The sequence below is a fragment of the Sceloporus occidentalis genome, unplaced genomic scaffold (assembly GCF_023333645.1).
Source record: "Sceloporus occidentalis isolate IW3139 unplaced genomic scaffold, rSceOcc1.0.p SCAF_1, whole genome shotgun sequence".
NCBI lineage: Eukaryota > Metazoa > Chordata > Lepidosauria > Squamata > Phrynosomatidae > Sceloporus > Sceloporus occidentalis.
The window spans coordinates 186,505,729-186,527,308 of NW_028316981.1; the positions used below are offsets into that span (position 1 = coordinate 186,505,729).

Here is a 21,580-nt window from a genome sequence, read left to right on the forward strand (position 1 = left end):
TCGATGTATCTACTTACAGTTTTCCTCCATTGGGCCAAATTGGAATACACACTGGAAAAACAAAAATCCTGTTTTATAGCCAGTTTCACTGTGATATTGAAATCTGGTGTTTCTTTACAGAGTAAATTTGACCTTATACATCCACAGTTTCTGCATCCATGGATTGATTTTGGTATCCATGGGGGAGGTCCTGTAACCAAACTCCAGCAGGTATCAAGGGCCCACTGTACAGAGTTTAATTATTTTGGGACTCAAAATGCTGTATTTGAATATTAGGTCCAAAACACACTGCAGTGTGTAGTTTATTGTTGCACCAGAGCTCTCTGGCAGAGAAGGCTAAAGGTCTTGCAGAACTACAGTTCCCAGAATTCCCTAGCATTGAGCCAGGCCAGTGAAAGTAGTGTCAAACTGGATGATTTCTGCAGGTTTTTTGGACATAAGATAAAACCAGAACACCTTTAAATATCAAGGATTCCAATACAGTAGCTTTTAAACATGATGTACTTAATATTTCTCCAAACTTAAATCAGCAGAACTTTAAATAGCTTGTGTGTGCATATGCCTTCAAGTCACCTGTTGACTTATGGTGACCCAATAAATTTTGTAGGATTTTCTTAGGCAAGAAATATTCAGAAGTGGTTTTGCCAGTTCTTTCCTCTGAAATACACCAACTGGCATTTATTGGCAGGCTCCCATCCAAGTAGCAACCAGGGCAGGCCCTGCTTAGCTTCCAAAATCAGATGGAATCTGCTGCTTTGCACACTGTTGGCTTTGATGTTTTTATAACATGTGTCTGTGTTTTGTAATCCACACCTATAAAAATGCCTCATTTAGGATTCTTAAATTTCTGGCAGTGTCCTCATAAAAAAACAACTACACAACACCAATTTTAAAAGAAAAAATACTCTGTATTTGTATTTATAGAATAACAAAAATTAACTTACACAACAAAGAATATTAACCAAATAAATAACAATAACAACAACCATATAACAAATAAATAACATTGACCATATTAAAAACCAACAAAGATGGCCAAGAAAAACACTAGTAAAACAAATATGCATTAAAATAACAGTAAACAAAGAAAATACAGTAGGACTTTGACTAGTGGCTTGGGATATAAGGTAGAATTTGTCTGTAACATTATTCAAGAAGAGCGATGAAAAACAGAAATAGTTTGAAGTGCATTGGTTGTGCAAATGCTGAGAAAATTCATTGCAGGGCATCACATGTGATGTGTACAAAATTTGTCCTTCAAGTATGTGTCTTTTATGTGCCACATCAGTCAATATGGATGAGTTATTAAAACTGGAATCTCCCCAAACTCCAGGAGGAATGATAGATGTGTTACAGCTGTGAAGATGATAAAGAAAATGATAAATACACAGAACTTCAATAACATTTATTATTTCCTCCTTAAAAGACAATTATAATTATTATTCCTAGATCGCATACAGGTTTAACTCAGATCTCATATTCATATCAGCAAAGTAAGCCTGCTTCTAAGACCAGTTGTACCCAAACTTGGGTCTTCTGAGTATTTTGGACTTCAACTCCAAGAATCTCCCGTCACTTTGGCCAAAACACCTGGAGGACCAAAGTTTGGAAGCCATTGTTCTAGACTGTAGTACATTAGACTCAAGTGGGACCCAAATGGGACTCAGATGACTGAATAGTCCATAAAAGGGACCCTTCCACCTAGGGAACTGACATTTTATGGTACAGGCTAGAATTCTTCTCCTGTATGAGGATTTCTTTTCATAGAAACACAGAATCATAGGAGCCCTGAACTTCACATATGATAAGATCTATTGCACTAAAAATCTTCTCTGAAGCCCTCAATATAGTAGCTGAATGAGATGATATTGAATGAGATCAGACCCTCTAGGAACCCTTCATATTGGTGTCTTCTGAGGACCCTGGTGTCCCACCTGCACAATCCCCAAGTGTTCTTAGAATCATCCTCAGTTTGCACAGCATGCTGTCAGTATGGCCTTGTTGGCCATGGGTTCCTTCACACTGTCAGAATAAATACCTCTTGGGACTGTGTACCAGCAAAGAAAGCGCAGTGACGACCGCTTGCCTGTGAATTTTGCTAATCTAATTGAGGAACCTCCTCTAATTGAAGAACCTCCTGCTAATCTAATTCAAGGAACCTCTTCCAACTCAGGAACCTCCTCGAATTCAGGAACCTTCTGCTAATTCCTTGTTAAAATAAACGTTATTATTACACATTTCAACACAATGGAAGAAAGCAATTATAAGGCTGCAAACACTATACGCTCCATTGAACTCAAGGGGCTAACCTTTGAGTTGATGTGTAGAGATATTTTGCACAAATTTCCTTTTAAATCTCAAGGTAGAATCACAGTCTATAATAAAAATAATTTCAATCAGTGGAAGCAAGGGGAAGTGAAACTAATCACTACCTTCACTAAATCCAGAGGTCACCTCCAGATTACCAAAACTAAATAACTGAAGGGATGTTACTTTGAGGAGGGACCAAGCTTGTTTTCTGTTGCTCCAGAGACTAGGACCCGGAACAATGGATGCAAGCTCCAGGAAAAGAGATTCCAGCTCAACCTTCCTGACAGTAAGGGCTGTCCAACAGTGGAACAAACTCCATTGGAGTGTAGTGGAATCTCCTTCTTTGGAGGTCTTTAAACAGAGCCTGAATGGCCATCTGTCGCAGGTGCTTTGATTGTGAGTTCTTGCATGGCAGAATGGGGTTGACCTGGATGGCCCTTGTGGTCTCTTCCAACTCTATGATTCTAATTAACATACGCTACCCTATTGTTTTCACTCACAAACTCCCCTCTTTCTTTCACTGCTGGGTCTGTATGAACCATGCCTAGACTCAGGGCATGGGTTTTGCCATCTCTGTTCATCCTATATTTTGAAAGGAAGAGTTTGAGGGCTGCTAAAATTATTGTGTGGATTCTTTTTTAAAAATTGGGCTGGCAATTGTATTGCCCTCCAGATATTGTGGGCCTGCAATGCCCAGCACTGCCTATGCCACCTAGGGCTGCTGGCAGTTAAAGTGTGTCAAAACAGTAACCAAGTCCTCCTACTCCTGTTTTCAAATGTAATACAGCGGCTCCTCCACATTCACTGTGGCAAGGGGCATAGGACCCCATGAATGTGCAAAAAACACAAATAAACACGGTTCTTCTTATCTGAGTGAACACCTCTCTAGGAATCTCTTCTCTCTAGGAATATCTAGGTCCTCTAGTGCAACTCTATGGTCAGCTTTAACTAAAAGTTGCACTGAAAGACCTAGAGATTCCTAGAGAATACTCTGCTAGGCATTTGTAGCTCTTCCACCACAGTTCTATGGTCAGTCAGTGTTTGGCAGATGTTGCCCACAGAGTTGCACTGGAGGAACTAGAGATCCCTAGAGAGGTGTCCTCTCAAGTAAAAACACGGCATTTTTGTTATTTGCAGTTTTTCCATAATCATGGGGGTCTTGTGCCCCTAACCCTAGCAAATATGGAGGGACAAGTGTACTTTGCAGTGGAAAAGTAAAGGCCACCAAGCAGCAGTACAAATCTTTTTGCAGACTTTTGATGGGACTGATTTGTGTGCATCTCCACTTGAGGAAGTGGGTTCTCCTTCTCAGGCAGCAAAATGTCTTTTAAAGAGGGTTTTCGTGGCCTTCCTAGAATCCCCCCTGATATAATATAGTAGGAATAATCTAGGTGTGTGTTTGCAGGAGGATGTGCTAAACCTGTTGGACCAGAAAAAAAGCAACAGTCTTGCCCTTTGCAGAGTAACAATTCCTATTCTGGCACAAATGTTGGTGTGTTGCAGCCAGATTCATAAAGTAGCAAGTACTGGAGCCATGGTATTTAGTATTTGTGTCTTCAAGTTTTGACAAGATCTGTTCAGGAGAGGTTTGCCATTACCTTTCCCTGGAACTAAAACACTGGCACCACCACACACCAAGCTGGCTCCTAGGATCCTTATCAGGTTTAGCAAGGTCTGGCAAAATGTAGCCATTGCCTCTCAAAGAAAAAGACTGCTTTCTGATGAAATCCTCCTTCGTGAACTTAAAATTTCAGCTGGGCCTTTAGAGATTCATATTCCTCCTCTTAATTTTACTTCTTTAACAGCAAAGTAATTTTGATACAGATAGCTTGAATATTTAAGTAATCTAAATACTCCTTAAGATTCCTATTAATGTCTTAATGTGTTTCCTAAGAATTTTAAAAAAGCCAAGCCAAAAAACATTCACTGTTAAAAATCTTATTGTTACAGTCTTGGTTATCTTATCATGTTATTTCCTCTATAAAGAAATAAACTTGACAATTTAGCCAAACAAAATCTTAATAAAATTTAACTCACTCTCTCTCTCTCTAATATCTAAATCATAGCCTCCACAATCTCCTGGGATCCACTGCACCTCTTGAGGGCTGAAATGATAAGGAGACTGTAAGGAGTATAGAAGCAGTGTGGTGTAATGGTTTCAGCACTGGACTAGGACTCTGGTGAGCAGGGTTCGAATCTCCACTCAACCACAGAGACCCACTTGAGCAAGTCACACTCTCTCGGCCTCAAAGGATGGCAATGGCAAACCCCCTCTGAAGAACCATGCCAAGGAAACCCCACGGTGGCCTTAGGGTCGCCACAAGTCGGAAAAGGCACAAAACATAAATGCTGTGAGAAAGCATGGTGTCGTGGACTGAGAATAAAAATAGGCCTCTGGAGCCCAGGGTTTGACTCTCAGCTCAGCCATGGAAACCCACGGGGTGAGCCTGGGTGAGTTACACTCTCTCAGCCTCAGGAAAACACCTTGGGTCTCCATCAATCGGAAACCACTTGAAGGCACACAAGTATAGAGGCACCGTGGTGTAGGGTATTAAAGCCGCAACTCTGTGGAGACCTGGGTTTGATTCTTTGTGACTCTGGGGAACCTTATTTATTTTATTTATTTCACTTCTAAGCTGCCTTTCTTCTCCAAAAGTGAGCCAAGGTGGCTCACAAGATCAGATCTTGAGGCGTATGTGGAATGTGGAGAGATCTTGCAGCACCTTTGAGACTCGCTGAAAGAAAGAAGTTGGCAGCAGGAGCTTTCATAGACTTCAGCCTACTTCCTCAGATGCATTTGGAGAGATCTACTGCTAGATCTACTGCTGCCAACTTCTTTCTTCCAGTGAGTCTCAAAGGTGCTACAAGAGCTCTCTGCATGGCTAACATGGCTTTATCTCTCAAAGACATTGCCGCGTTAGTCTGTAGAGTCAGTATGTGGAGAGATCTGATCTTTGAAGGAGACCTCGAGCAAGCCACACTCTCTCAGCCTCAAAAAACCCCGCCATAAGTTGGAAACGACTTGAAAGGCAACCCCAAAAGTAGAAAGTCTTGTAAAAAGTATCCACTGCAAAGACTTACCAACAGGTCAGAAGAGCCACTGCAAGGCCAAGGATGGTGCTTTCAAATCTTAAGAGAGAGAAAAGATCATTTGAGGCCCATCATCCCCCAAACCACCCAAACCTTATGAGAGAAAACCCAACTTATCTTGTCTTTTGGAGTGCCAGGGAGAGAGAGTCCCATCATCCCCAAGATCCCTGCTGCCCTACCTTCCTGCTCTTGCTCTTCTTCTTCTTCTTGCCAGCGGAGTTGCGGATGCTGCTGGTGTAGACAGAGACGTAGCCCCGCTGGGTCTGGGGGCAGAAGCGGCGAGTGTGGGCCTGCTCCTGAGTAGCCCCGCACTGGGGGCAGGTGTAGTTCCTCAGGATCGGGCACTGGACCCTCCCGGACTCGTCCTTCAGACGGTGAGAGGTGTACACTTGGCTGGACTCCCCGTTCTGCCTGCAGAAGGAGCAGGAGATGATGGCTGGATGCTCCTCTGGGCGCCTGGCTTCAGCCAGCTGTGGTCCCCTTTGGTCCTCCTCTATCTCCATCCCCATCATCTCCCCGTTGCGCATCTCTTCCACCACTTTGGCCAACTGGAAGTAGTCTTTCCATAACTGGAAAGCCATCCTCCCCTGTCCTTTCTTTAGGATAAAGGGACAAAAGAAGTGGCGATTCTTGACTGTGTCGAGGTTAAAAGTCAAGAGTGAGTCCTGGGTTCCAATCCTCCCCTGGCCATAAAGCTGACCTCTTTGTTACCTTGGACTGTCTCCCAGTTGAATGGCCTTGCAAGGAGAAGAGACAGGACTTTTGAGACACAAAACGAAATCCCTTCCTGGATTCCTTCAGTAGGGCTTCAGCCAAGCTTTGTATGGTGAGGTGGTGGTTGGTGAGACCTCTCTGGGGCTGTTGCTTTTAAGTCCATCCCAGCCCCTAGTAGCCAAAGGCAAGCAGGGGAGGCGTCAGGAGGTCTCCTCCCCACACTTTTCTGGAGCCAGTGGTCTGGCTTTCCCTCCAGGGAAGGAGGGGAGGGGGCAAGGGGGGTGCAAACAAAGCCCCCTTGGACACCAAGGCAAAGGTCCTCTGCATTTGGAAAGCCTGGGTTTTCCAACTGCTTTATATCATCATCACCACAGAAGCAGAGAGTTGGAAGAAACCGCAAGGGCCATCCAGTCCAACCCCCTTCTGCCATGCAGGAACTCTCAATCAAAGCATCCTCCACAGATGTCCATCCAGCCTCTGTTTAATGACCTCCAAGGAAGGAGACTCCACTAGACTCCAAGGAAGGAGTGTGTTCCACTGTCAAACAGCCCTTACTGTCAGGAGGTTCCTCCTAATGTTGAGGGGGAATCTCTTTTCCTGGAGCTTGCATCCATTGCTCTGGGTCCTATTCTCTGGAGCAACAGAAAACAAGCTTGCCCCCTCCTCAATATGACATCCCTTCAAGTATTTAAAGAAATCATCATCACTTTTATTTACAGAGTGCCATCAGCACTCCACAGAGCAAAACTGTCCAAAATGACAAATAAAAGCCCGCCCACAGAGTACCATCTAAAACCACCAATAAAAAAATGATAAACATTAATAAAATGTCATCATAACAAAATTTAAAAACACCAGTTCAAAAAGTATATGCATTGATAATAAATAATAATATAATTTGTTTTGTTTATATACCGCTTTTCCAAAGATCATTAGCAGTGAACAGCAAGTAAGCTAATTTGCCCCCAACAGTCTGGGTACTCATTTTAGCGACCTCGGAAGGATGCAAGCCTGAGTCCAGCTTGGGCCCTTTTGCTGGTCTTGAACTCGCAACCTTGTGGTTTTGAGAGAATGGCTGCAATACAGGCATTTAACCACTGCACCACCAGGGCAAGCAGTCTGTCATAAGATCATGCGCTCATGTTGCTCTGTAGAGAGAACTTCTTGTAGCCCCCTTTGAGACTCACTGAAAAAAAGAAAATGGGCAGCAGCTTTCCTAGACTTCAGTCTTTACTTCTTCAGATAATATTTAGTGTACTGTATACTGTAGTATACTGTAATACACTGTAGTATATTTAGATATAGCCATGTCAGTCTGTAGAATCTGTATGTAGAGAGATCTTATGGCTCCTTTGAGACTCACTGGAAGAAAGAAGTTGGCAGCAGGAGCTTTCCTCGAGACTTCAGTCTACTTCCTCAGATGCATTTGTTGGACTGAAGTCTAGGAAAGCTCATGCTGCCAACTTCATTTTCAATGAGTCTCAAAGAGGCCACAAAATCTCTCTAGATGCTGATTCCACAGACTAACACAGCTATATCTTGTTGCTGTGTGTCTTTTTTATTTTTCAGTCATGGAAACCCTAAGGGAAGCCCATCATGGGGGTTTTCGTGGCAAGGTTGCTTCAGAGGAGGTTTGTGGGCACATTCTCATACACACACCTCACAACTTCCATGTGTATGTTTTCTAAAGCTCTATCATCCCTTCAAAGGTGGTATACATTTTAAAACATCATAAACATTGACAAATGAATGAATGAATAAACAAATACTGAGGCACAAACTAATAAATAAACAAAAGTCGGAAGCTTCTGGCCACATTTTTCTCAAACTTTCTTGGGTTCATTCTCACAAACCTAATGGATGGAATGCTGTTGTGTCTTTGAGTCCTTCTCCTAGTGTTTTTTGTGTGTTTAACTTCAATGCCACTGCTAATGCTTAACTTTTTGTGTTTCTCTAAAATGTATTTTTGCCTTTTCATATTACGATTTGTTCAAATTAAATTATAAGTAATAAGTGGGACTAAGGCTTAACATTAGTTTATTCTTATTTCCATCTGTCTGCAAGAGTACTTTGCACATTTTAGGTCTTTACCTGGCTTCCACTCCACCAAATGCATTGGAGGAAGTAGACTGAAGTCTGCAAAAGCTCAGGCTGCTAACTTCTTTCTTTCAGTTAGTCTCAAAGGTGCTACAAAATATTGATTCTACAGATTAACGCGGCTATATTTTAAAATTCTATTTCTGTTGTTGTTTTTGTGTGCCTTCAAGTCCTTGCTGACTTACGGCGACCCTAAAGCAAACCGATCATGGGGTTTTCTTGGCAAGATTTGTTCAGAGGAGGTTTGCCATTGCCTTTCTGTGAGGCTGAGAGAGTGCGACTTTCCCAAGCTCAACCAATAGGTTTCCATGGCCCAGCAGGGATTTGATCCCTGGTCTCTATAGAGTTGTAATCCAACGCTCAAACCACTACACCACACTGGCTCTTATTGGATGGAATACTAGGAAGGAATTATTATTATTATTATTATTATTATTATTATTATTATTATTTTGGGTGCTTGGAGTAAAACATATTTTTGGCCCAGAAGAAATCAACCTTTTCTAGGGTCTTTTGTTTCTCGACTCTCCTCAAGGTCTCACCATAAACACCTTCCATACTAAGGGAATCAATCATTTTTATTTGGGATCAGGAAGGTATTTTATTTTTATTTTATGTCTTAAAGTTGGTTTACATTGTCTTTTCTCCCTCAACACCCTTTTCACCCTGCAAGGTCTTTCAACTGGGAGACAGTGAGGGGTTCAAGGCAAAAAGGTCAGCTTTATGGCCAGAAGATTGGAATTCAGGACTCTTCCTCAGAGCTTTTAACTGCTATTATGCCACTGTGACATTCAGTCAAGAATCACCAGCAATTTGTCCATCGATTTATTATCCTTCACTGTTCAGTTTTGCTGTGTTTAGGTCAGGGCACATGGCCAACTTCTCATACCTTTCGACATTTCACAGACAAGTTGCAGTAAGCGACACTGAATTTTATTTAAATTAAATACAGGAAATAAGCAAGTACATGGAACTGTAGGATAAACAAACTTACTATTTGATACCAATTTATTATATTGGGGGGATGACTACAGAGGGTTAACTGGGATTGTTCCTGCCAAAGCAGAACAGTTGGAGGGTATGCAACCTGATGCCCTCCAGATGTGGACTACAATTCCCATCAGCTCATGCAAGCATGCCCACATGCTGATGGGAGTTGTCCAAAATAAGAAGGGCAACAATTTGGTTTCCTCTGGTTTTCTGCCTTTGAAACTGAGCAGAGCAGAACCTGGCACAGGGTGGGCGCCTCTGCCACTGTAAGCACTAACCTTTTTCATAGCACCATTAAGGTGTGGGGATGGACCCAGACCAAGGAACACTATGCTGTCATTGAAACCAACAGGGCCTGAACAGACAGGCCAAAATAAAACTGCTTCAGGTCACTTTGGAGGTATGCTGTTTAAATGCTGCATGCGTCCTAAGAGGATGGAAGCCGTGCAAAGCCACGCTCCAGTCCTAAAGTCTGGAGTGCAGCTTTGGTGCAGCTTCTGGCCTCTTAAGATGTGTGTGTCATTTAAACAGCATAACTCCAAAGAGACCCAAAGCAGCTTTATTTTGCCCTGTCTGTTCAGGCTCTGAATTATCATAGAATCATAGAATCGTAGAGTTGGAAGAGACCGCAAGGGCCATCCAGTCCAACCCCCTGCCATGCAGGAAATCACAATCAAAGCATCCCCGACAGATGGCCATCCAACCTCTGTTTAAAGACCTCCAAGGAAGGAGACTCCTCTACACTCCGAGGAAGTGTGTTCCACTGTCGAACAGCACTTACTGTCAGGAAGTTCCTACTAATGTGGAGGTGGAATCTCTTTTCCTGCAGCTTGCATCCATTGCTCCGGGTCCTAGTCTCTGGAGTAGCAGAAAACAAGCTTGCTCCCTCCTCAATATGATATCCCTTCAAATATTTAAACAGGGCTATCATATCACCTCTCAACCTTCTCTTCTCCAGGCCAATCATCCACAGCTCCCTAAGTCTTTCCTCATAGGACAGTTTCCAGATCCTTCACCATTTTAGTTGCCCTCCTTTGGACACGCTCCAGTTTCTCAATGTCCTTTTTAAATTGTAGTGCCCAGAACTGGACACAGTATTCCAGGTGAGGCCTGACCAAAGCAGAATAGAGTGGGACTATTACTTCCCTTGATCTAAACACTATGCTTCTATTGATGCAGCCTAAAATCGCCTTGGCCTTGTTAGCTGCCGCATCGCACTGTTGACTCATGTTCAACTTATGGTCTACTTGGACTCCCAGATCCCTTTCACACGTAGTTTCATTCAGCCAGGTGTCCCCCATCCTATATCTGTGCATTTCATTTTTCTGCCCTAAGTGCAGTACCTTACATTTCTTCGTGTTGAATTTCATTTTGTTAGCTTTGGCCCAGTTTTCTAGTCTGTTCAGGTCATTTTGAATCTTGATCTTGTCCTCTGGGGTATTAGCTACTCCTCCTAATTTGGTGTCATCTGCAAATTTGATAAGTATGCTCCCAATTCTGTCATCCAGGTCATTGATAAAGATGTCAAATAACACTGGGCCCAGGACAGAGCCCTGTGGGACCCCACTGGTCACTTCTCTCCAGGATGAAAAGGAGCCATTGTTGAGCACTCTTTGGGTTCGGCTGGTCAACCAGTTACAAATCCACTTAACAGTTGCCTTGTCTAGCCCACATTTCACTAGCTTATTTGCAAAAATATCACGGGGAACTTTGTCAAAGGCCTTACTGAAATCAAGATATACTATATCCACAGCATTCCCTTCATCTAACAAGCTGGTGATTTTATCAAAAAAAGAGATAAGGTTTATCTGGCATGACTTCTTTCTCTGAAACCCATGTTGGAAAAGTTTCCTTTTGGATTGTAATTCCCAGAATCCCCCAACACCAGGAACAGAGGAGAAGGAGATAGAGACGAAGAATGAAGCAAGTATGAATGAATGCAACTATAGTTATTAAAGCTTCTGGCTTAAAGTTATGAATGTAACACAGCTGAAATACTTTCCATAACTGTAATGATGTTAACACTGACACAAAGTGACTGATTCTTACGAGGGCCCAGTCCATGGGAGGGCATGTTGCTTTTAAGCATGGATAATAATAATAAATTAATAATAATGTTTTGCCGGATCCTTCCTCTGAAATAGGAAGCATCTGAGATCCTATGGCAATCTCTCATCTAAGTAATGAACCAGGGCTGACCCTGCTTAGCTTCCAAGGACAGTGGAGTTTCATGAAATTTACAAGCAAATGGGTGCATGCATACAGGTTACATTAGATTAGCCTCTGTTAGGTGCAATTGTTTGGAAGTGACTTTTTGTTGGATGCAAATTACAGACTTGGATGCACAGGGTTTTTTATGCTTAAATTCCTTATCATTTCAGAAAAGTTCTGGAAAACGACTGTTTGGTTGCAACAAAGTTATCAAAATAAAGGTGGCTTTACAATAAAACTTTTTAAAACAAAGACAATGGGCCCTGTTTGTAATTACTCTTCACTTTTTATTTGCACATGATGATCCTGCATATATAGCAAACATATATACAATTTCAAAAACATACAACAGTGCCTATTTTCAGTAAGTACTTCAACCTGGCAAGACATCTATAGGTCAGACCTTCGCAAAAAAACATGCATCATCCCTAGGGCAGAAGGTATCCTTACAATAGTTTTTTGTGGGTTTTTTCAGGTGATGTGGCCATGTTCTAGAAGAGTTTCTTCCTGACATTTCACCAGCATCTGTGGTTGGCATCTCTTAGGCAGAAATAAACTCTTCTAAAACATGGCCACATAGCCCGAAAAACCCACAAAAAATATGGATGTCGGCCACGAGAGCCTTTGACTATCCTTACGATCTTCACATCAGCTCTCTGACAGAATCTTGCCCTTCCCTGTAGACTCAGGCAAATGCAAACTGCTGCAGCCTTTAACATGTATGTTCTTCCTCATTAATAATTGTTGACATCTCATACGACGAAGTCCTGTAGTATGTGATATTCCAAGCTGTGCCAACACTTCTTAGAAGAACTTGGAAATTACTTTTTTTGTTGTTTTAGTTGTAGTATTGAAAAATGAGACAAAACCCCCCTCTCTCAGCCTCTGCTTCTAAAGAGAAAGATCTTTCTCTAGAAGAGCAATGGCAGAAATAAGTCAATACAAATTAGGTGCTGATCAGTTTTGTTCTATAGTACATATCCAGAATCCATTGTGTCAGGGTGCAAATAATGTACAGGTTGTGTATCCTTTATTGGGAATTATAAAATCTGAAATACTCCAATAAATAAATAAAATTGAGCTAAATGCCTATAATATATTTCCAAGGTTGGAGAGAGACGTGAGGAACTGTGAGATGTAGATTTGTGTCAAGTACTACTCTTGGATTCCTGCCATTTCACAGATCCTCAGTTTCTTTCCAGCCTCATTATGTCCCATTATGTCTCTGTAAATACAAGCATTCCAAAATCTGAAGGGAAAAAAATCCAAAATAGAAATACGTCTGATCCTAAGCATTTCCAATGTGGGATACTAAACTTGTACCACACTGCAGAAATAATCTAGTCTCAGACTGCTTTAACTGCCCTGGCTCAGTGCTAGGGAATTGTGGGAACTGTAGTTTTGTAAGGCATCTAGCCTTCTCTGTCAGAGAGGTCTGGTGGTGCCACAACAAACTACAGTTCCCAGGATTCCCCAGCACTGAGCCATGGCAGTTGAAGCAATCTGAAATTGGATTATTTCTGAAGTGTTTTGGACCTAGGATATTATTAGAGCCAGGATGGGAATCATGGGCTTTCTAGCTGTTGTTGGATTGTTGACTACCAGTGGACCTGGTTTCATAACCACTGGTGAAAAAAAAATGCTGGAGTTGTCCTCTAACAATATCTGGAAGTGAAGTCGAAGGCTTTCGTGGTCAGCATCCATAGTTTTTTGTGGGTTTTTCAGGCTATCTGACCATGTTCTAGAAGAGTTTATTCCTGACATTTCTCTGAAGATGCCAGCCACAGATGCTGGTGAAACATCAGGAATAAACTCTTCCAGAACATGGCCACAGAGCCTGAAAAGCCACAAAAAACTATAAACAATATCTGGAAGGCTGCAAGGTTCTCACCTCTGTTTTAGAGGACCAGAAACTGCAACTATGAACTGTATTGCCAGTAGATATAGAATTATTGTATTGGAAGAGGCCATAAGGACTAACTACAACACTGTCAAGAAATGGACATCTGACCTCTGTTTAAAGGCCTCCACAGAAAGAGAGACCCCCACCCCACCCAAGGAGTTTATTCTGCAGTCTACCAGCTTCTACTGTCAAGATGTTCTTCCTACTGTTTAGGTGGAAAACCTGAGGAATATTTTGATCATCCAAATGGGTCATGGAGAAAGCGTTCTGCAATCTTGCTCTTTGGCCTTTTGGATGACAGTTGCCTGCTCAAGTGGCATTTATTAAAAACAACCATTAGGAAACCAGCCCCTTTCCCTGAATCACATGAAACTGGCCACCTGATGTTATTTTGCCTGCATTCTGTCTCAACACTGAGTAGGACAGTATTACTTCCAGCCCTGCCTGCCTCTTCCTCATCTGTTATTTACTGCCCTCGAGTCCATCTCAAACCATGGCAACCCCATGGAGGAGACATGTCCAAGACTCCCTGTCCTCCACTACTCTGCTTAGCTCCTGTAAATTCATACCCATGACCCTTTCAATAGAGTCCATCCACCTAGTATGCAGCATTCCTCTCTTTCTACTTCCCTCCACTTTTCCTAGCATTGTTTTTCCAATGAGCCGTGCCTTCTTATGATGTAACCAAAGTACGACAGCCTGTTAAATCATCTTGGCTTCCAGGGAGATTTCTGGCTTGATCTGCTCTAGGTCCTATTTGTCTTTTGGGCTGTCCACGGGATCCTCAGCACTCTTCTCCAGTGCCACATCTCTAATCAAAGGTAGGGAAAGTTCCTTTTTGAACTATAACATCCCTATGCCCTATGAGGCACAACTTAGGCTGAAAACCATGGCTTATGCAGAACCACTCAGGGAGCTGGGTATGTTTAGCCTGGAGAAGAGACAGTTAAGGGATGACATGATAGCCTTGTTTAAGCATTTGAAGGGGTGTCATACTGAGGATGGAGCAAACTTGTTTTCTGCTGCTCCACAGAATAGGACCCGGAACAATAGATGCAAGCTACAGGAAAGAGATTCCACCTCAACATTAGGAGGAACCTCCTGACAGTGAGAGCTGTTTGACAGTGAAACACATTCCCTTGGAGAGTGTTTCTTTGGAGGTCTTTAAACAGGGGCTGAAATGCTTTGATTGAGAGCTCCTGCATGGCAGGGGGTTGGAATGGATGGCCCTTGTGGTCTCTTCTAACTCTCTATGATTCTATGATGCTATCATAAAGTCTCCCATCCATGCTGGCTAGAGATTTTGGGAAGTATAGTCCCTCCTAAAGGAACATTTCCTAGCTCTGCTCCATGGCTAGAGGAGAAATCTTAAAGTTATACAGAAAATGCAGGACCATTTTGGAACAACATACAGAAGCTGGAATGGCAATCATGTATTTGTGGGGGAAGACAATTCCTTTTACCCCTTTAAACCAGGCATGACAATCTCGCTGAAGCCTCCATGAAGGTGTTGCCCAAGCATTCCTTCCAGCCACAGTTACATTCACTGATCAGTGAGGTTCTCCTCCAACATCACAACCCACCGACAGAATGAATGTTGATTGTGACTTTCTAGTTTTTGCAGACTTTCATCCCGAATACAAGGATTTCCAGAGGCAGTAGCCAGGGGTGACTGTGGCACCAAAAGCAACAAACAGTTGAATGACCGACAGTTGATTTTATTGCATCTTATTGTAGTTCCCATGGATTATGTCTCAATTAGATGCATCAGATTAAAATGTGTTACTCTCTAAAGTGCTACAATTTTGTCCAGAAGATAGGTGAGTTTCTACAGCAAGGTTTCCTAAAGCATTTGTAAAAGACCATGCTCATATTAAGCCTTAAAATACCACAGAGCTTGGGGGAGAACCTGAAGGTCAAACTTTCAAAGGTGGACAATTACTCTTTGGAAGGTTTAGAAAGTAGGAACCAAGTGCAGTGGTGTTCCAGTTTGCAGAGGGTCTATGAATATGTAACATCTTAAAATGTGACAGGAATAAATGGAGGAGCTCTTTAAAATGGTGTTGCTACCAAAGCTTGGACAAGTTCCTCCTTAGACTACAAGTATCTGCCAGCAGTAGTTATGCTGACTGTGGGATTTGGAGTTGGATTTGGGAGTTGAAGGAAGAATGTGTGCAAGCTCTCAATACTACTGTCTCCTTATTCAGAGGTTGACTTAATTACCATCTTCCTATCACTCCTAAACTCATAATTCCTGAATAATGAACTGTTGGTTTTCAGCCAGAGATATTTTTAGTTAGATGTCTTTATTTTTATTGTAGGCTTCCTTTGAACTGAGCACAATATAAAATATGACTATATAGATAAATAGCTGTAATAAATGATAAACAGAAACAGCAGCTCTAAAACTTAATCCCATAATCTAAACCCATATACAGATTAATAACCAGTATAGATTAAGCATTTATTCTGACTTTGTATTGAATGGTCCTTTAAGGAGTGGGAATTATGTGCCCCTCCAGATGTTGTTGGACTGTGAATCCCAGTAGCCTTAGCCAGCACAGCCAATGGTGATGGATTCTGGGAGTTGCAGTCTGAGAACATCTGAAGTTGCACTTTGCCACTATTGCTTTAGAGTTATCTAGACCCTGCAATTTCTGCCTGACCTCAGCAACCTCAACATTATCTTTTATACCATCCTTCGCCAACTCCTGATGTGATGCACTATAATTCCCACCTTTGGAAATGGCAGAAATTGTAATCTTTTAAAGAATATGGATTTTTAAAAAAGCAATTCAAAAGTGAGAAAATGCAGTTAACTAACCCATACTGTTTGGACATTTGCAACCACAAAGTTTAAATCACCTTGGAGACTATTTTATTCCATTTCTGTGCATATCTAGTTAGGTCATTCTCTGGTTGGTTTTAACACAGATAGTAATAGGAAAGCCAAATGGCTATTGCAATGCCAATGAACATCTTTGGCTAATGTTCATTGGAAGGGCCACAGGGATTCTAAGTGGCTTTTGGAATGCCAATTAACAACCCAGCCATTGTAGGTTTTAGGCATCAGTTACAAAGCAATTTAACACAGAACTGCTTTAGGCAGATGAGCCTGAAGAAAACCTTCTTATTTCCTTGACCATGTTCCTTACATAGACTGATCCTCTGGCTAAGCACATGGGGCAGCAAATCATTTCTTTGTTCCCCTCTGTTTGGCTGAAGTCATTGCCTGCTGCTTTCTTCACTGGCAGTGTCTGCAAAAGCCACAGGGTACACTCAACAGTCGATGGTTTGACTTCACTGACAAAACTCACCGACAGCGTTGAATGTTCCCCAAGACCTTCTACATTCTCCAGATATGTGTCTGCACATGAGCAAGTGAGATAAAGAAAGACAGAAAAAAGATGTTAAAACATGTATGCTTTGATTGAGAGTTCCTGCATTGCAGGGGGGTTGGACTGGATGGCCCTTGTGGTCCCTTCCACCTCTATGATTCTATGATTCTAAGTGTTGTTGAAGGAGACTATATGTCAACCTGCCCTGTCCTCCAAAGGGGTCAGATTATGACTCCCACCGGGCACCCAACCTAGCCAGTGTGGATGATGGGGGTTGTAGTCCAACACATCTGAAGGACCCCTGGTTAGGGAAGGTAGATGTACATGATCGGATGATCTGTCAGACACAGCTTAAAATGAAGGCGAGGAGAAGTCTTGTGGCACCTCATGGCTTCCACATCCCCTCTGGGTAAAGAAATCTGTAAAGAGAAAACATCTATAATAAGAAATCAAAATGATATCACATATCTTGTGGTTCTTGTGAGGGAAATAATAGAACGGTAGCATTATATTATAAGCTATGCCCCCCCCCAAATTAGGATATTGCCTCCATATGTATTTTGCCCCCTCCACAATGAAATTGCCTTCAGCCCCCAAATTTCTAGCATTATAGAGAATGAAACATTGAATAAAACTCTTCTGTTTGTTGTGTTTGCATTCCCCTGGTCACTGTGCCTGCCCCTTTTCTTTGGTTGCCTATACCACAGTTTTAAAAGCTCAGCTAAAGTTTTAAGTTACTGCAATGCTAGGAATTTGGGGACTGAAGAAAACACCCTCAACCCCTTGCCCTGTAGCTACACTCCCAATATGCCTATAATCCATTCCAGTGCTGCACAATCCCCACCCTAGTAAGTTTCTAGTCACTTTCAAAAGTTACTTTTTAAGGATATTTGCACAGGCAGTTTCAACTGGAATTTTTCAAGTTTTATGCCAATGCTTTTCTTTCTTTTATTTTTTTCTAAAACACGTCCATGATGGTCTTTAAAATATACTGCTGACTGTTGTTGTTATTGTGTGCCTTCAAGTCACTTTGGGCGTATGGTGACCCTAAGGCATTAGGACACTGTCACAGGGTTTTCTGGTGCTGAGAGTGTGTGATGTGCCCAAAGTCGCCCAGTAAGGTTTCATAGCTGAGCAGGGAATCGAACCTTGAGCTCGAGTTGTAGCCCAACACTTAAGTAATGTTTGTTGTGTGGGTTCACAGTATTCTTGGATAATTGTCTGGACTGCTTATTTGTTTTTGTTTTTTACTTGTGACCTACAGTGTGCGATTAGACAACACATTAACCTACCAGAGCAGTACAGCGTCTATGCCAAAAGGTCACTAGAAGAACCTTTCTAGAATCAAAACCAAAAGTTCAACTGAGTCCAGCATCTGGTTTTTAGCACTCAGCAAACAGATGTTTCCAGAATCACTTCTGCATTTCCCATGCTATGAACCAGATTATTTCTGCTGAATCAGACCTGCTCCAGTCCCTTCATTGCCTACCAATACCACTAAGGGTGAGTGTATCCACACTGCAGAAATAGAGTAATTTGACACCACTTTAACTGCCATGGCTCTATCCTACAGAATCCTGGGATTTGTAGTTTGGCGAGGCACCAGAGTGCTCTGACAGACCAGGCTGAATACCTCACCAAACTGCAAATCCCTGGATTCTGTAGGATAGAGTTGTGGCATTTAAAGTGGTATCAAGCTGTTTTAATTTTGCAATGTTGATACACTCTATGCTGAGCTCTGAGATGATGATTCTCCTTTTTCTCCTTTATAGCCTGCTTTTTCCCCAATAGGTTCGCTCAAGGCAACTTGTTTTTGTTGTTAGTTGCTTTCAAGTTCAGGCCAACTCATGGTGACCCTGTGGATGAGACATCTCCAAGATCCCCCTGTCCTCCACTGCTCTGCTCAGGTCCTGCAAACACATTTCCATGACCTCTCTGACTAAGACCTCTCTGATTTCTAGCATGTGGCCTTCCTCTCTTTCTACTGCCCTCTACCTTTCCTAACATTATTGCATTTTCTACTAAGTCATGCTTTCTCATAATGTGGCCAAATTATGACAGCCCCGATTTAATCATCTTGGCTTCCAGGGAGGTTTCAGATTTGATCTGTTCAATGATCCATTTGTTTGTCTTTTTGGCTGTCCACAGCATCCTCAGCACATTTCTCTGGCACCACATCTCAAATGAGTCAATTTTCTTTTTATCTTCTTTCTTCAACTCTCACATCTGTCCATGGTGATGGGGAACATAATGTCTTGTATGATTCAGACTTTAGTACTCAGTTGTATATCTATGCTCTTTAGGATTTTTTTCTAGTTCTTTCATAACTATCTTCCCCACTCTTAGTCTTCTTCTGATTTCTTGGTTGTAGTCTCTGTTCCGATCAATGCTTGATCCAAGGTAAGAGAATTTACAAATTATTAAAACCAGTACAGATTAAAACCATATAAAAATGTAAGCTATACATATATTATACACACAATCTATACAGTTAAAAGCATTTAAAATTCATGAAAGGATAATATAAATATCAACAAAACAGTATAGCATACTGATGGAAGACCATCCTGGTCAATTTCTAACAGTCTGATAGAATAGGAAAGTTTTTTATTTGCCAGCAAAAGGAGAGCAAGGAGGGAGGAAAATCCAATTGTTTCCAACAAACAAGCCTTAAGAGACAGAGAGAAGAGTCTCTCCTGAAAATCTCAGAGCTCAAATAGGCTCATATAGGTAGTTTTGTTGTTGGGTGCCTTCAAGTTGTTTCTGACTTATGGTAACACTAAGGTGAACCTATCATGCAGTTTTCTTGGCAGGATTTCTTCAGAGGGGTTTGCCATTGCCATCCTCTGAAGATGAGAGTGTGACTTGCCAAAGATCACCCAGTGGGTTTTCATGGCCAAGCTGGGATTCAAAGCCTGGTTTCCAGAGTCACAGTCTAATGCTCAAACCACTACACCATGCTGTTACTGCCCTTCAAATAGCCTGGACTCAAGCCACTTAGCTAGTAAGGCTGAGCCATGGACATGCCACTCTGACCACACCCAATCTTGTCTGGTTTTGGAAGCTAAGTAGAATCAGCTTTGGTTAATACTTGGGTGGGAGACCCCATTCCTGCCAGTCAGAACTAACAATATGCAGAGCTGACAAATCAGATGGAGTTGGGGCATCCAGGATAGTAGGGTGCAATGACACAGAAGATTATGAACAGCTTTCACAGACAAGACACTGGTGGTGCAAAGGTGAATTTCCATGGGCAGGAAAACATCATGACTGTGTGTGGACAAAGTGAAACACCAAAATCATTAGGACCAGCCTGACTGCAATCCTGTACAGCAGGGGTAGGCAACTGTGTAGCCACTCTACTGTGTTTTAAGAGACCCAAAGTGACAAAATGTTGCTTCTGGATGCCATTTTGGCCTATTTCTTAAAAACCCTTCTGTGTTTTGGGGAGGTTTGGGGGACTTTGGAACATATTGGGAAGCAAACCAATGTGATCTGGACAAATTTAAGGTGATTTTAGGAAAAAATAAATAACCAGAAAACTGGCTTCCCCTAATTTTTGGAGTCTGGGAGCTGAGGGGCTCAGGGTCCTCACTTAGAGGTCTGAAGGGTTCCATGAGGCTCATGACCTGAGTTTTGCCTAGGATGTAGCTAAGAGTCAACCATAGAATTCATTGGTGCCTCCTTTTAGCTACATAGTTCAACTAGCAAAACATACACTTCAACAAAAGATCTTAAAATGCAGTCTTTTCTTGCTTTTAGTAAGAATTGTAGGCAAAGGGAAGGAAAGAGGTATTCTGTGTCTTTCTCTATACCAGCCACAAACAACAATACAACTTGAAAGCCTCATTATCGCTTAATTTTCTTCAGGTTTATTCATTCCTGACTGCCCTGGAGCTCCATCAGAGAAGGTCTCAGCCTAGTCACCACTCCTTTTCTGGAAGAAGAAAAAGAAAATGTTCTATTGATGCTCTCATTTGTGTTTCCTCTCCAACATCAGGGCCTGGGAAACTTGCTTTTTGGGATTACTCTGAAAGTTACTCTGAGAATGGCTGGGGGACAACATCTGGACAACATCTCTGCCCACCCAGTTCCAAAACACTGAAAATGGACCGATCACTCATAATATGGAGGGGAGAGGGGAAAGGGAAGTGATGATCTTCCTCTACCCTCCCATTAGGTGGAGTGAAGCAGCCGCCTCAGCCTGTTGGTGGAGGGGAGAGGGCAGCACCTTTTCCAAGAGTCCCCTAACCTCCTCTGCTCAGCCCAGCCTAACCCTGGGATGCTGGCCACAGGTGTGTGGTAGAGGAGGATGTATCATCACCAATATCTCAGTAACATTTAACTTCTAGCCCAGCTGGGTTCTACATATGGGATGGGTAAAGAGGCAGGCAGCAAAATATCGGGTTCAGTGCATAGGGTGGGTTTTGTGACACCTACCAGCAGCCCCAACCCTCACTCCTGCCAAATTTATATATTTATTTATAAGCATACCTCAGTTAACAAAGCCTCTAACAAAGGCACTCCTTTGTACAAAAAGGAAGAAAGTGCAAAGGCAGGACTTGGACATAAAGAAAACAAAAATAATGACCATGGAGATTCTAGACAAAATTCAACCTAGACAATGAAGAAACAGAAATAGTAAAAGAGTTTTCATACCTGGAATCAAACACTGATAGGAATGGGGACTGCAGTCAGGAAATCAGAAGAAGAAGAAAACGGGGAAGGTGATTATGAAAGAACTAGAAACAATCCTAAAATGCAAAGAAATACAACTGAGTACAAGTTAGAATCATACATGCCATTGTATTCCCTATTAACATGTATGGATGCAAGAGCTGGATAGTTAAGAGAGAAGACAGGAAGAAAATCAACTTGTTTGAAATGTGGTGCTGGAGACGAGAGCTGAGGATCCTGTGGACAGCCA

General features: G+C 42.2%; 2 long non-coding RNA genes across 5 annotated transcripts in view; both read right to left on the bottom strand.

The window, feature by feature from the left end:
* Positions 1-955: 955 nt before the first annotated feature.
* On the bottom strand, positions 956-5,662 carry LOC149323075 (uncharacterized). The gene is made up of 3 exons (XR_016272383.1): positions 5,580-5,662; positions 5,392-5,439; positions 956-1,356 (listed from the first exon to the last, which is right to left on the bottom strand). It is a non-coding gene; the product is annotated as an uncharacterized LOC149323075 (long non-coding RNA).
* A 63-nt stretch (positions 5,663-5,725) lies between these two features.
* The window catches only part of LOC149323076 (uncharacterized), a 62,682-nt gene continuing 46,827 nt past the window's right edge, over positions 5,726-21,580 (bottom strand). For 2 of the 4 annotated variants that reach the window (XR_016272382.1, XR_016272380.1), the window contains 2 exons: positions 16,633-17,072; positions 14,459-14,987 (listed from right to left, as the gene is read on the bottom strand). This is a non-coding gene — a long non-coding RNA (uncharacterized LOC149323076). Of the gene's footprint in view, positions 5,812-14,458; positions 14,988-16,632; positions 17,073-21,580 lie in introns of those variants that run through there. The other 2 variants (XR_016272379.1, XR_016272381.1) reach the window with 2 other exon arrangements.